Raw genomic sequence first — 13,113 nt, 5'->3', positions numbered from 1 at the left:
GTCCAGCAGTCGGTAGGTGCCAGCTTTACGAGGGCATCCCCACGGAGGCAACGGTGACCTAGCCGCACACCAGCCCACTGCTCTTTGGAAAACTCTGGTATTTTATACATTTGTGGAGGAACGGGTGTCGACACTCGCGGCCAATGAGTGTCGAAACACGCCTCGATTGCAACATAGGAAGCCTATGGCACATGCACCCGCTGGCCAGGCACGCTGCACGTGCCATAGCCATCCCTTCTATTGGTTCATGGGCTCTGTGCACGTGGTAAATTACCATAATCCATCAGTCACGTCCACTATGCTCTAACCAATAGCAGGGCTTTTGCAAGGTAAGCAAAATTATGCGTGGTGCCTTGTATTCCTCCATTATCGCACGTACTACCTCCCCTAAGCTTGCTCTACTTTCTTATCCCTATGGTCAGCACTTCAAACAATAGACGATAAACTCTGTTCCCTGTGCTGGCTACGTTTTCAGTTATCTATTTCTTACTCAGTGTTCATCCACAGGCCAAAATTCCATCTTTTAACCCTTCCATACACATTGGGTCAGTCAGCTTGAGGCTGAATTCAGGCTAACCTTCCCCTTGTGCAGCCCCGAGGCAGGGCTGCCGCTCAGCCTGGGACAGCGCGCGATACCACGGATCGATCTCCCGCTCACGTTTCCAGAGGCTGCGCTGCCTGTTGAGCTCCTCTTGTGACAGAGCTACTTGTTTGGAGAGTTCTTCCAGCTGGGCACGCTTGCAGCTCGGAGATCCACCGCTGCCTTCAGAGGCTCCCTGGCAGCGCTGGGAATACTCTGAGGGACATGGCCCAGTTAGGCTCTCTAAAGCAGGGGAACGGTCAGACACAGATGTTTCCCGGGTCTCTATGCCTGCCACTGCTCGCGTCCCTCCTGACTTATTGCTGAGAGATCCTTCCCAGATCCTCCCCACCCGTTCTCCGAGTGGAGGTCTGGTATCCCGTTAGAAACTCCCTTCCAACAAGGGAAATCCTGTCCGTGACGCCAACTAAGATGTCGCGTCCCAAAGTCGGAGCGTCTCAGGTTCGCGGATTTCCTTTGTCAGAATTAAGGTGAAACGGCACCAGGGAAGTTCAAACAACAATCAACGTTGATTCAACCTAGCTAACCTTGCCCAAGTACAAGTGCACTGATCAACATGAACCTTGCATCATGTCATTAAGCCGCTGTTTGAAAAGAGAAGGGAGGTGTAGAAAAAGAAGTGGACAAAGGAACATGAAACTGTGTCAGAAGGAGAGCCCTCCCGTTGGGTCAGGAGGTTCAGAGCAGACCCCCTTGCTTTCTGGCCTCCCTCTCAAAGAGGAGCCCGGGGCGGCTGGATCCGCTCCTAGTCTCAGACTCGGTCAATGGTTTATGTTTGAAAGGATGAGGCGTAGGGACTGTGGAAAAGAGAGAAGAAGAAGAGGGAGAGAGAGAAAGCTAGAAAGGAAGGAAGAAAGAAGGAAAGAGAAGAAAAGGGTTTCACCGGTCCTGGGTCCAGCGCTGGTCCAGCCAGCGTAGAGATCCAGTTCCCGAGGGAGCGCACTGAGGACTCGTTCTCCCTTCTTTTATAGGGTGTTAGTCGGTGGTCTCGACATGCGCAGTTCCCGTTCCTGGGGTTCTCTGGAATTAGTCGGTGAGCTTTGGGGAGTTGCCTCTCCTTCCCTGCTGGCATGACCGCTTAAGCTAGAAGCACAGTCCCATCCTCCGTGGGGCCCCCTCCTCCAGGCGCATATGCTGCGCTCCTTCTCCTGGTCACTTAAGATAAGGAATTGCGGCTCGGGAGAAGCGCAGTCCGCAGGGCCCTCTCCTCCGGCTACATTGCCCTGTTGCCAAACCTCCAGCGTTTTTACAGAGACCATCTTCTCCACCAAAGCTGTTGAACGAACGTTTGAGACATTGACTCTAATTTGTCAGACCGTCACAAGGCCTCCATCCAAAGGGGAGCGCCAGCGCTGGGGAGTCCCGCCTGTGGCAGGGGAGGCGCGCAGAAGGACCGGAGGCTGCGGCCGGAGACAGCGGCGGGTCAATTCCCCTGGGAGAGCCCGTGTCACGGGGGGGATGCCCTGCCCCGGTTGGCGGGTAATAAGGGCCCTTTGTGACCTCCTCTTGCGGAGCTAGTGATGCCCAGCGACGGCACGGAAGCCACACAGCGTCCGGGACTCTGCCAAGGACAGGACATGAATCCCGAAGTTCGTGCGAGAGCCTCTACGCGCAGAGCATGTGTTTCCCTTCGACCCCTGGCGCACCAGGGCTTTCCCCAAAGCTCTGCCGTCTCCACCAGGTAAGAATGCAGAGCTGGGGCTGGGCCAGCGCCACAGGGACACCAAGGGGCCTGGGCCCAGCAGGCAGGCCCTTCCAGAAGGGGCCGGGGGCAGGAGAGCCGGCGCCAGGGCTGGGGTGGTGCCTGCTCGCAGACGGCATGCTGCAGGAGATCCCCCCCGTCCCTGCCCAGCTCCTCCGCCCCACCACCTGCCTGCTCCAGCCAGGCAGCACTGGGATGGGGCCGCTCGCCGTGGGCTGCCCCCTCCCCACCCTCAGCCCCTTCCTCTGTCTCCCCACAGACGTTCCCCCCGCAGGAGCCGCGCACCCAGGGCGGCAGAGGAGCGGCAGCGGTCAGAAAGCCCTGGGCAGCGCGATCTGCACAGCGAGGACTTGGGCTCCGCTAGCCCCGCCACATGTGCGGAGGAGGACGAGAGCTCCAGCATGTCCGCCATAAGTGAGCATCGACCGGACCCTGGGGGACCACCTCCTGCCTCAGGACCCAGAGCAGGGCAGGGAGAGGCAGCCGGGCTGGCAGGAGGCCCCGCAGCTGCAGAGCTGGGACCTTTCCTGCCCTGGGGCTGCTAGCGGCATCCTGGGGGAGACGCCAGGGGCATCGGCACCCTGGCCGGGGTCTCGCTGCGTACAGGGCAGCGGGTGCAGGGCCGGGGAGAGAGCCCCTCTCTTCCCTCTACCTCCTGCCCCTGCCTACAGCTCTCCCCGCTCTTGTTCTTCATCAGTTGCAGCTGCTACCGCCTCCCGCTGCCAGCTGGCGGATGAGGAGAAGGACGCCCTCGACTGCTTCTTGGCCTTTCTCCACAGCACCAGCAGGGTAAGTGCAGACTTTGTCAGCAGCGAGGCGCTGTCGTGCCTGCTGCCTGCGCGCGGGCTCTTGGAGGGCTGCTGGCTGTGCAGAGCTGCTCCCCTGCCGGCCCCTGCCGCCATCCCTTCCTTATCATCCACCATCCCTGCATCCCTCGAGCCCCTGCTCCTGCTGGCCGTGCTTCTGCCCCCTCACCCTCCCTCTCTGTCTCTCTTCTCCCTCGCTGTCAGGAAGAGGCCTCGAAGCGGAGGTTTCTGGCCGCCATCCGCACGCTCTGCGGAGCCTGGCTGCAGGGCAGGTACCGGCCGAGTTCCTCGTCAGCATATGAGATGCTGAAGCAAATAGAGGTGAGGGAGCGCCCAGTGGGGCTGAGGGAGAGGGGCAAAGCTGGCCGAGCACCGGCCCGGCGCTAAGGGCAGCCAGCACTCGGGCGTCTGGGCACAGGGAGAGGGCGAGACAGGCCTTCGTGGCAACAGCCCTGCCTGCCACGGGGCCACCGCTCCGGGTGCCGGTGCCGGCTGCGGACTGGGGCCGGGCACTGGCAGCTCCCGTGCCCCATCTCGGCCGTGCTCTCCCTCCCCAGGTACTACGGCAAAAGGAGGCCCCTCGCAGCACAGACGCCGTGATGTGGCGGCAAGCCGTGCTTGCCATGGCTGCCATGAGGTACCTGCCCCGGACTCGGGCCGGGCCAGGGCCTCCCTGCGGGGTGGGCCTGATGGCACCAGGCATCCCCTCTCCTGGCAGGACCCTGGCGGCACTGTCTTCGGGCCGGCGCTCTCCCTCGCGCTGGGTCTGTCAGTGGGCCAGATGGGAGGGCGGAGGGTGCTCCGGGGCTCCCTGGTGCCTCTCAGCTTTTCCTGAGGCTGCGTTCGGGCTCTGCCGGCCGGGACTGCCCTCTGTCCCCGGCTTAGCAGCAGAGGGGAGGGAGGAGATTGCCTCCGCGCATCCCTTCCCCGCTTCGTACGGGTACCCCCCTGGGGACTGCCAGCCCCGATGGCTGCGGCCACCTTGCCGGACGGGGAAGCCTTGGCATCCACCCGGCACCTTCTCTCCTTGCAGCGAAGAGAAGGAAGGCCTGCTGGCAGAGCACCTCTGCCCCTGCATCCACAGCATCTTCCATCTTCCTCCGGCACAGCAGACGGACGGCGAATGTGCTTTGCTCAATACTGAGGTGAGCGTGGGCTGAGCTACGGAGAGCCCGCCGGTCAGTCCCTGCGCGCATCTTCCGAGTTGGCTTTGGCTGCTGGAAGATGACGACAGGAGAAGGAAGAGCAGGGAGACCCGGAGGCCTCTCCTGGGCATCAGAGGGCGGGCACCTGAGGCCCGCTTCAGGTGCAAGCGACTCGAGCCAGCTTCCTGCGAGGAAGAAGGGCCGGTGCAAGCATCTCACCCGCTGTACCCCCTCGCAGATCCTGAGAACTCTGGACAGCGTGCTGGAGGTGCTGATGTACGGCACTAGGCCGAGCTCCAGCGAAGAGACAGTGGAGAGGATCTTGCAGGTCAGGCGTTTGTCAAGAGCAGAGCTTACCCTAAAGCGACGCGACCTTCTGGAGCGCGCGCGCCCCAGCCCCGAGCCCAAGCAGCGGAAAGAGTCTTGAGTGTCCTTCCCAGGCCCCCTGCTCTGGCAGCTGGCACCGTTGAGCCACTGCCCTTGCTGCCCACCCCCTTCACGCTCTCCTCTCCAGATGGCAGCAGGCCGGAGGTCTGCTGGGACGTGGCCACGGTGCAAGGGGAGCCCAGCCCTGAAGCTCTCCTCTTCTGGCCTCCCCAGGGGACGTGGCCTGGCCTCCCTGGTGCAGGCCCCCCTGCAGGTTCCCGTCCTCCTGGAGAAGGGACACGCGGCTCGTTTTGGGGTAGCGCATGGAAGGGGACAGAGGCGGCTGGGGATCCGGCTGCCTCCCTGAGCGCAGCAGGTCACCAACGGTCGGCAACGGTCCCCAAGGTGGTGGGGCGGCCGGACGGCGTTCCAGGCCTTCCTCCTGTCCGGAGGAAGCCTTGGCGGCATGTTGCCGAAGCCCCGCCGGGTGCTTGGCAGAGCCGCCGCTCCAGGAGCCCCCGCCATTTCCCAAGGCTAACAGCTCTTCCCTTCTCAGGTCCTGCTGCCCTTCATGACATCGCAGGAAGTGGCTAGGCGCCAGAGGGCTGTGGGGAGGGTTGTCCACCTGAGCCAGCTCTGGATGTCCTTGACGCTGGAGGTAAGGTGTCTGTGGCGCAGGCCACCTCTCGGCACCCCTCGCTCCTCCCCGGTGCCCCAGAGTAGCCGGTAGCTCTGGGCTGCCTGCGAGGGAAGCCTGGGCGCAGGGCAGGGGATTCAGTAAGGCTCAGCCGTGCGCCAGCCTCTTTGCCCCTCTCCCTGGCAGCTGCCTTTTCTCTCGGGAGCCAGCTCCGTCCCGGGCCGTGGGAGCATTTTGCAGGCTCGGCTCCGGCAGCCCTCCCTCCCCTGGGCTGCTGCCCTGCGGCTTCAGCGTGGAAGGCCTGCGGGGCGCTCAGGCCCTTCCCCTCCCCACTGCCACTGCCCGCTCCTGGCCCCCTAGCCCCGGGGCTCCTGCTGCAGCCCCGCAGGCACTCCCCTGCCTTGCGCTCCCTTGCCTTGCCTTGCCTTGCCTTGCCTTGCCTTGCCTTCCCATCACTTCCCTTGCCTTGCCTTGCTTTCCCTTGTGGGTCCGCTCTCGGAGGGGAGGGCTTTTGTCCCATTGGCCGCAGCTTGGCCCTGCTACCGCTCCTTCCTCTCTCCCACAGGCCGTGCCCTTCAGAAAAGGCAACTTCTTCCTCTTCAAAGAGAAGCCGGTGCAATTCCTGGGGCAGCTGATGGGGCACGTCACTCTGTCCTGTGCCGAGGAGGACCAGGAGATCAGCTGCGCGGCTGCGGAGGCGCTCGGTGCCTTGCACAGCTTCGTTCAGCTGCGACAGGGTGAGAGATGCTGGGGCCTTCCAGCCACACGGGCCCAGGCGAGGCGCCGCACCGCCTCAGCCCCCCTCCTCTGCTAGAGGAAGGAGCAGCAAACTCCTGTGAGGCTGGAGCAGGGGAGCAGCTGTGCTGCGCCAAGCCCAGGGCCCAGGCAGCCCGCCTCGGAGGGGCGGCTTGGAGCCCGTCCCGAGAACCCTTGTGCTGGAGAGCCTGCGGCAGCAGCCTCCCGGGCTTCTCTCCTCCTCCCGAGCAGGCAGCCAGACCCAGCTCTCGTGCCCTTCGGCAGCCTAAGAGGGAGGGTTTGCCTCCTCCCCCTGGAAGCGGGCGCACTGCCACGTCTCTGGCTCCCCACGGAACGGAGAGCGGGCGCAGAGCTCTCCCTCACACCCTCGCCTGCTGCCTCCAGCTCACCCTGTGTTTCCCCTCCTGCCCAGGCTTACAGGCAGCACGGGAGGATCAAGAGCTACCAATACAGCGGGAAAGCGCTAGCACTTTTTGGCCCAAGGAGCCCGCTGACGAGACGACGGTAACAAGCTTCTCCCTCGCTTCTCTCCTTGCTCGGGTGAACCGGTGCATCAGCCGTCCTGGGGAACGGCACGGCCTCCCGCCGATCGGGCTGCGGGGTCCTGCTACCTCTCCGCAGGGAGGAGCTTTCCTGAGGCTTTAACCCAGCATCAGTGCAGCAGCTCCAGCTGTCCCGGCCACCACAAGCTCCGGTGGCCGGCAGAGCTAGCGCACCGTGACCTCGCCCCCGTGCCCCTCCTTCAGCCCACAGGGCAGCTCCCTCTCCTCTCCACACGCCCCATGGCTGCAATCCCTCCGGAGCAGCCCCTGCTGCTGGCCCTTGTCCTGGGGCAGGAGGCCAGCGCCGCCCCCGCTTTCTCGCTCCAGAGCAGCCCCGGCTGCTCAGCTGTGCCCCGCCAGCAGGGCACTCACTGCGACACCTCTTCCCTCCCTCCCTCAGGTGTTTGGGAGCTTCCTCCTCCCGACGGAGAGGAGCGACTTCCTCCTGACAGTCTTGAGGAACGTGGTGCACCCCAGGGTCTCTGACACCCAGGCGGTTGCCAACGTGCTGGAGGTGGTCTTGAGACACTCGTGCTCGGAGCTGACGGAGGTAGGCAGCGTGCGGCCGGATCGCCCTGTGCGCCTGCCCTGTGGGGGCCGTTTCCCCCTCCCCAGGTCCCGGGCTCGGGCGCGCCCAACGGGTGGGTGGGCGGCCTTTGAGGCCAGCAAGGGGCGACGGGAGGGAAGCGGTTCTCGGTGGCAGCTGGGCCCGTGGCTGCGCTGCACCCCGCTGCACCCCGCTGCCTCCGCCAGGTGGAAGAGATCACGCAGGTCATCCACGTGCAGCTGGCGCACCTCAGCCGGAAGCCGCTCCAGGAGATCCTGAGGACGACCCTCGTCCAGGTGGCCCACCTGAACCCTTGGGAGGTGACCGCCGGCCTGCTGCGGGCTTCCCCGCACTGTGACAGGTAGGTGGCCAGTCAGCCTCGGGGGCAGCTCAGGACCTCTGGGGCCCGCCCAGGCAGAAGGGGGGGTGGCCGAGGCAGCCCCCCTGACGCCGTGCTCGGTCTCTGCAGCACTGCCAGGGCCATGTGGAGGATCTTGGCCTCTGAGCCCTGCCTGGCGGACAGCATGCTGAGGAGGCTGCTGCTCCTGCAGGAAGACGCCATCCAGCCCAACGACTCGGACGAATGCAGCCGCTGCCGTTTCCTGGCTGTGAGTGTCTGGATGAGGCCTGCTCCCCCAGGCCGGGGCTGCGTGCCCCTCTCCAGCCCGTCTCCCCCTCTCCGCTTGCCCCCAAACCCGGACCTCCCCAGGGGCGCCTGGGCCAGGGGCCTCGGGGCCACAGCCAGGCAGGGCAGCACGTGCTGCTCGGCCCCGCAGCACACAAGCCGGCAGCCTGCCCCTGCCTCTGCTGCCCTTGGCGACTCTCCTCCCTCCTCGCCACCGCCGCCTGCCTGCTCGGCCGCCGGGAAGCCCAGAGTGGGGGGGCTGCCTGGGCAGAGCAGGCTGTGGGGCTGGGGAGGGTGAGCCCCGGGCAGCCAGCAGGGCCCGTGGGGCCGGCTGGGCCGTTCCCTCTGGAGCACGAAGGCTCAGCTCGCGTGCCCGCACTACGAAAGGGAGCCGAGCCCCGAGAGCCCCCAGCTGCTGAGCTCCGGGCCAGGCTGCCGAGCCGGGCTCTGCCCTGGCATCTATCTCCCTCAGCTCAGGGCAGCGCCTGAGGCCCCCAGCACCAGGCAGTGCCGCGGGACTTCTCTGCAGCGAGAGCGCTCCCTGCTTGTTTTCCGCAGGTAGCTAGTGCCATGCACGAGATCTTCCTGGTACCCTCCAGCCAAGTCTTCGTGTGCATGCTTGTCGACGAGCTCTTCATGGCTGTGGTCCTCCAGATGTCCTTCAGCTTGAAGAGCCCGGGGTGGGGCTGCTGCATCGCTGGCAGCCGCAGCAGGGAGGCCAACCTTCCTCCAGTCCGCCCCATCAGGTGCTCTGTCCCTGCTCCCTGGTCTCTGCCCCGGGCCCAGAGCTGGGGCTGGGGCTCCACAGGTGACCGTGGTTTGCTCTGTGTGCAGGAGCGTGGTGAGCACCATGCAAGCTCTGTTCCACTGCCTGGGCGGCACCTCCCTGGCCGAAGACATCGGGAGGCAGGGTGCCTGGGACGCGCTCCTGAGCCCCGAGACCTACCCCACCGGTATCGCCGTGCTGACTAGGTGAGAGCCTTCTCGGTTGTCCTCGTCTCCCCCGGGCGTTTCTACCCTCGGGCCGAAGGACCCCCCCGCAACAGTCGCCTTCCTCACGGGCGGTGGGGCACAAGCAGCCAAGGCAAGGCACGAAGGCAGCCTTGCCCCGTCTGGCCTGGCCTGGCCTGGCCTGGGGGGGAATGGCTGGGGCTGGCAGCGCAGCCCCAGAGAGGTTTGCCTGCCCGGCTGGCTGCCGCCAACGCCTTTTTTCCCCCCGGCCAGGGTGCTGCGGCGTGAAGCACCGGACTGCTGCGCCTCCCTGTTCGCACAGGCGCTCAGAGGTCTCGGGATCTACCAGGACATCGGCACCATGGCCGTCTTCGTCGAGGTGGGCCTGGTGGCAAGTGCTGCCTCTCTGAGGGCAGGCGGGGGGAAGCTGGGCTGCGGGCATGAGGCAGAGGGCAGAGGCGAGGCGCTGAGGGCCCTCTGCGGGCCCTCCTGCCTCCTGCCTGGGCTGTGACCAGCCCTGGTGCCTTGCCCCAAGCCAGCCGGGAGCTCTGCTGGCCGTGCCAGCCTCTCACTCCGCTGCCTGGTGCGTTTCAGCTCCTGGACGACAACGACTTTGAGCATGTCGATGGCGCCACCCTGTACATCCTCCAGCTCCACCTGCGGAGCGAGAGCTCGGTGCTGCGCAGGATGGCAGTCACGAGCCTCGCCACGCTGTCTGGGAGACCCGAGAAGGTGAGCAGGGGCAGCCGGGCACAGCGAGGGTGTCTGCCTGGGGCTGGGCTGCGGGTGGGGGTGCGTGCAGCATCTTGCTCGGGCTGTGCTGCGAAGCGGGAGCAGCGGGGAGGGTGGCTGCTGCCCCGCTGTTCCCCATTGGGTGGCCCCGAGCGCTTCAGGCCAGGCCCCGGGCTGTGCCACACACAGACGGACGTCTGCCCGACCGGCGCCGCACCCTTGACACGCAGAGCGGGTCTGCCAGCGCGGTTTCTTTTTGCGGTCACAAAATGAGATTGCCTGTTTGGTGTAGGCGGCGACTCTGCAAGGCCTGCTGCCAGAGGTCACGCAGCGACTGCAGGACGACGACTGCAGCATCAGGACGGCGGCCCTGACTGTCCTCAGGAACACGCTGTGCCTGGTGGACAGGCAGACGGCTGTCCCCATCGCGCTGCAGCTGCTCACGGTGCTCCTGCCGCTCTTTGAAAATGTAAGGCGGCAGCGGGAGAGCAGAGGCTCGGTTACCATTCCTGCGCGGGGGGTATGTGTGCGTGGCCCGGGGCCCGTGCATCCCTCTCCGCACGTGTTCTTCTCTTGCCGCAGAGCTCTTCTCCTTGCCACAGAGTTCTTCTCCTTGCCCTCACCATGGGCTTGGAGGAGCCAGGACTGAGGTCCTCCCCTCCTCCTTCTCTCCTCCTAGGAGTCCAGCTCCGTGCGCGAGCACTCCGTCCTCCTCCACAGAGATGCGGTGGATGTCGCAGTCGGCACCCACGCGAAGCAGATGAGGAAGGAGGTGCGGAGGAGCCTGATGCCCCTGTTCTTCCACCTGCACGACGAGGACCACAGCGTAGCTCAGGTGGGCATTTCCAAGCACTTGGAATGTGCCTCAGTTGGGGCCCAACCTCCGGAGTCCCCGGGGAGGGCTCAGAGCCCCTCCCCGCCTGCGGCCGCAGAGCTGGCAGCAGCTGAGAAGGCGGGGAGGGGCTCTTCCTACCCCTGCCCTGCCTGACGCAGCAGAGCTTGGCAGCAGTGCGCAGCCACAAAGACCTATGCCCCGGAGCCCGCGTGGGCTTCCCAGCGTGCTGCAGGTGTCTAAGGCCAGGGTGCGGACCCCCAACCCTTGCCAGCCCCCCGCTCTCGCTCTGCCCAGGGACCGCCAGGTCCTGGCCCCTGGGCGGCGGTGCCATCTCCCAGTCTCCGGTGCTCTGCAGGCCTCTCGGGAAGCCCTCCTTGGAGCTGCCAAGCTCCTGAAGCGGAGGCGGCTCCGGAAGCTGCTGGAGACGGAGCAGACCTGGAGGGTTGCTGAGCGCCTGGTAAGGACGGCCCCGAAGCCCCACAGGCAGCCTGGAGAAGCCCCTCTCCCGCGGTGCCCAGCGTGTGGGGCTGGCAGCTGTGCCCCTGCGCCGCTTGCCTGCAGCGCACACGGGCTCCCTTTCCCCCCCCGGCACCCAGGGGTGCCCCGCTGGGCCTTGGCGGCAGGGTGGCACCGCAGCACCCTGGGGAGCACCCTGTCCTCTGCTCCCTCCAAAGCCCAGCACCGGCCCGCTGCTGGCTGGACGTCGTGGGTGTCCGGGCACGGGAAGGTAGGGGAGGCCAGCCTGGGCCTCAGGGGAGGCTCTGCGCCAACCCGGTCCCCTCGTGCTCTCACCAGCTGGCGGAGAACAGCAGCAGAGCGGAGGAGTACCTGGACCAGAGCCTGCCGTACCTGCAGAGCCCACAGGAACCCTTGCGCGAGGCAGCCGTCAAGTTCCTTGGTGAGCCACGAGCCCGCCGAGGGTCCCTCCCTGCCCACCGATGGCTTAGCCCCAGCCACGGCTGCTGCCGAATCTGCCGGGCGGCTGCAGAGCCCCGACTGCCTGATGCGGGTCTGGGCGCCCACGGGGCTCCCTGCCGCCCTCTCCCACTCCTGCCCACGCAGGGGGGGCTGGCGGGAGCCTCGTCAGGTCCCCGGCAGCCTTCTTGGGCTTCATGCTCACGGGACCGCCCTGGGGTCAGCCTTGCCCAAGGGCAGGAGGGCGCATGGCCAGTCATGTGGGGCTGGTTGGGGGGAGCTGGGCCGCTGGGGCGGGCAGGCCAGCGGGATCTGCGATGGGCTGTGTGTGCCTAGGGCTCGCTGGGCAGCGGCTGAGGGATGGGCACCAGGAGAAGCTGCAGGTCATCCACGAGGGTGAGTGAGGGCAGTGGGGTGTCTGCGGGGGCTGGCAGGGAGGAGGAAAGACCCTGGGTAGGGAGCGCAAATCCCTGCCCCGGCCGGGGAGGGCTCTGCTCCCTGCGCGGCTGAGGGGTGGCGTGGACAGAGCCAGGGGAGATTTCAGGGGCACGTGGGGCAGCGGTGGGCAGCCCCTTCTGGCCAATGCCGGTGCCCCTGCCTCGCTCCTGGCCCTGGCAAGAGCTGTGGGGGCTGGGGTGGCCCTGGCTGGAGGGGCTCCTTAGGTCCCCACAGATCCGGGCTCTGACCTCGGCTCCGTTCCTTTCTGTCCCAGCCCTTCAAGGCAAGGCGAACGACAGCAGCCCCTCGGTCTCTTCCCTGGCGCTTGAAACCCTGCGGATGCTGGGCACTGCAGTGGAAGAGCCTCCCTCCAGATTCAGCCTGCAAGTGCTGCGCTCCCGGTTCCAGAGTGCATGGAGGAGGACGACCCGCGCCCTGGGAGATGGCTGGCTGTGCTGCCGGAGCTGTGTGCAGAGCTGAGCTCGGGGTGCTCTGCACTCTGGCTCCACCTGAGCAGCTGGAGCTGCCCGCTTGCCAGCAGCCCAGGGCCGTGCAGGACACACCACCGCACCCTGCGTTGCCCAACCCTCTCCAGATCCCAGCCTGGATGGGCACCCGTGCTCCCCAGCACTCCCGTTTCATGGGAAAGGGGACGGGAGGGCCACGGCCCGCGGCTCCCATGGGCGTGCTGGCTGTGAAGCCGCAAGCAGCAGCCACGTGCGGCAGCGCTTTGGACTGCGACCCAGGAAGAAAACGCATATCCTGCATGGCGCAAACTGGGCCCTGAGCGCAGCTGGCCTGCGTGTGTCCCTGCCATTGATAAAAAGACTGTGGAACTTCACGTGCTGTTTGAGCTCTTTTCCGCCGTACCGACATCCCCCTGTCCCCCCCCAGGCACCTGTAGGGGACCTACTCCGCCAGCCCTGCACGAGGCCCCGTGGAGCCATGCTGCCTGCAAGTCCCCAGGGGAACCCTGCCAGGTCCCCTGGGCACGTCTGTGGAGCCCTGCTGCCACCCAGGCAGATGGAGGGACCACACTGGGTCCCACTTGCACCCCCAGGGAGCCCTGCTGTACCCCAGGCCCACACAAGAGCCCCAGCAGGGCCCGCACATGGTCCTGTAGAGCCAGGCTTCTCCCCAGACCCTGGCAGCGTCCCTGTAGCACCTTGCATGTGGAACTGTGAGGGCTGGGAGAGGCCCTGGGTTTCTCTGCAGGCTCTGCATCTTCCTACTTGCGCCCCTGACAGGGTTTGGATAGATCCTCGGCTTTTCCGGAGGGTCTGCTTTGCCCCACGTGTGCACCACCGAGGGCTGGGAGAGGCCCTGGCCTTCTGTGGAGGGTCTGCTTTGCCCACGCATGCCCTCCAGAGGGCTGGGAGCAATGCAGAGCTGCTCTGGAGGTTCTCCTTGGCCCCACATTTGCCCCTGCTATGGCTGTGAGAGGCCCTGGGCTTCTCTGGAGGTTCTGCTTAGCCTTATGCGTGCACTTGAGAGGGCTGTGACATGCCCTGAGCT

This window comes from Accipiter gentilis, chromosome Z, assembly GCF_929443795.1.
Source record: "Accipiter gentilis chromosome Z, bAccGen1.1, whole genome shotgun sequence".
Classification (NCBI taxonomy): Eukaryota; Metazoa; Chordata; class Aves; order Accipitriformes; family Accipitridae; genus Astur; species Astur gentilis.
Note: the sequence above shows the minus strand (reverse complement) of the source record.